General features: G+C 35.1%; 1 protein-coding gene across 1 annotated transcript in view; it reads right to left on the reverse strand.

The window, feature by feature from the left end:
* LOC106473470 overlaps positions 1 to 2275 on the reverse strand; it is a 40271-nt gene extending 37996 nt beyond the window's left edge. Inside the window, exon 1 of the mRNA XM_013934149.2 lies at positions 2141 to 2275. The gene's annotated coding sequence lies outside the window, so the exon portion shown is untranslated. The remainder of the gene's footprint in view (positions 1 to 2140) is intronic.
* Positions 2276 to 2550: the final 275 nt, after the last annotated feature.

Genomic DNA, 2550 nt, shown 5'->3' on the forward strand with positions numbered 1-2550 from the left:
TGTAGCTTTGCGCGATTTTCAAAACAAAACAAACAAACAGGATGAGATGACACGAGGATGGTCACGGGGAAGGGGGTGTATCCCCCCTCTAATTTCAGAAAAAAAACTACCAATGTTGTATATCCCTCAGCATTAGAATGAACTATGTAACCACTATTGACAGAATCATTGAGAACAAATATGTTTTTCTTTTCAGTATTGGTACCTTTATGTATTTTTATTGGACTTTTAATATTTATTACGTTAAGAAAAAAAAATAGAAGCATAATTTCTTAACCTTTGTTTCAAACGAGTTTATATTTCACCCTTCCAACGGACGAGTACTTCAGCTAGTTACTGATCAAATATGAAAGACACACAGTTATAAATGTGACACCAAAATATGAAAGACACCGTCCTCCGTTACCCAGATTTCATTTTACAGTTACATTTAAATGGTCCAGATGTAAAAATTCTCTATACCAGCAACTGTCACCATAACCTAAATAAGTCTAACTTTTAAATACTTGATGTTCAATATTAAAACCTGGAAGTACGAGAGCGCACATGTACCAAACAGGCTCGAACTATCGCCAGAGCCTCATAGCGGAATGACAACACACTACAAATATTTAACAGAAGACACCTTACAAGTGTATTACGTCACTCATTTCAAAATTAAACGTAATAACCAACGATACTATCCCATAAAGTTAAATAAAAAACCCAGATGTTCTTGTTGTAATAATAATAATAATAGTTCACCTTAAACAACAACCTATATTTATATAACTCTATGAAGAATAATAAATACCAATGTTATTTTCAGCGTACAAGTTGTTTAAGGTAATGATATTTGGCTCTCACCACCAAACTTGTAATATCCACTAATGTCACACTACCAATGGAGGGGTATTTATAAAAATTGGCCGTTTCCACCCCCCGAACAGTGAATTCAACTATACACACAGTTAACATGATCACTAAACTAGTCAAGTTGATTGAAATTTAGTTTTAATTATTTAAAGCTTAAGTTTAAAAATCATCCTAACGAGTATATCGTACCTAAACGAAATGATACGGGTGAGAACTGAAAGATAAGCGTCAAAACTTTAAAAATTCTTTCCTTATTGTTACTTCCATTAACCAGTAATGGTTAGAATGTTTAGTTGATATGCATGTTTTAATTATATTTTCAATATAAAGTATATTTTGCTTTGCTAGCTTAACATACGGATTTAGGACTAACCTAAATCTCCTAAGCTGGCTGAAACTCGTGAGATATTATTGGGATTACGGCCAAAAAAATCGCTAATAGCGAAGGGGTACAACTGACGAAACAATACATAATAATGTTTTTAAATAAGAACGTAATATTAAATTAGCTATGCTCATTAATTATCGGGTAGACTTTTTGTTAAGATCTGTGTAGTTAGTTAACTTATTTTGATCAGAGATTGGTAAAAAATTTTCCCGCTAACTTTACTGATGTTGAAATGTAATACCAGTACCACAACGAACAGGGTTGTCTTTCATCTTCGAAACTACAACAAAGCTAGAAACACGTTTTCCATTCACACGTTTCTTATATGGCCTACTAAATCTCCATAACAACCCAAAATACTTTTAAAAAATGGTAAAATAAATAAATATGTTTATCATCACTGTAAGTTAGGCTTAGATTATTTCTAAAATCGTACATATTCGTAGATGAGTTTTTGAGTAAAGACGCATAAATTTTTATGACACTCTCTGTCGGTGAAGCATTTATTTGTACTCTGATTTTGCGAATAAAATACATTTTCCTCCATACAACCAAAGTGGCACAGCGGCATGTCTGCGGACTTACAACGCTAAAGACCGGGTTTCGATACAGGTGGTGGGAAAGGATAGCCCATTGTGTAGCTTTGTGCTTAGTTACAAACAACCAAACTTCTGACACGTGTAGTACCAATAGCACCGAACGATAACAAAAGAAAAACTCGTCAATGTCTAATAACTATAAGATAATGCAATCAGCCACACCCAACACAATGTCAGTAGTGCGTGACGTGTAGCTAGCTGCTCGAGACAACGCGCGGCAATATGTAATTTGTCTCTTCAAAAGACACTTGATTTTCTTAAATGTGAGAACTCTGCAGAAAGCTGAAACGTCTCTTACCTGGGTGGTTTCAGAACAGGGTCTTTACTGGCACGGGAAATTAACACCGTTGATTAAAGAAACGTTCTCTGTTCCTTGTAACACACACACACAGTCGCTACTTCACGAAACTATTTGGCGGTACGCAACACTGCTGCCGCCAAACGGGTTTTAAAGTTACTATTACCCGGGAATAGTGGCCGACAGTTTCCCGCGCTAATGGTGATCACTGACGTAATACATGCTCGAAACCTACGTCCTTGAATCGCTTTTATTGATATTTCGTGAGCAAATATATGTTTCTGATTTACGTTAAAAGTCAGGCATCGATTTCTTTAATAACGACAAATTAAAAACTTTTATTTATTTGGTAGCTTCAGACGTGTATAATAATAATAATAATAATAGGGACGCCGTGTCACTCGTGACAA

This window comes from Limulus polyphemus, unplaced genomic scaffold (genome assembly GCF_000517525.1).
Source record: "Limulus polyphemus unplaced genomic scaffold, Limulus_polyphemus-2.1.2 Scaffold6200, whole genome shotgun sequence".
Classification (NCBI taxonomy): domain Eukaryota; kingdom Metazoa; phylum Arthropoda; class Merostomata; order Xiphosura; family Limulidae; genus Limulus; species Limulus polyphemus.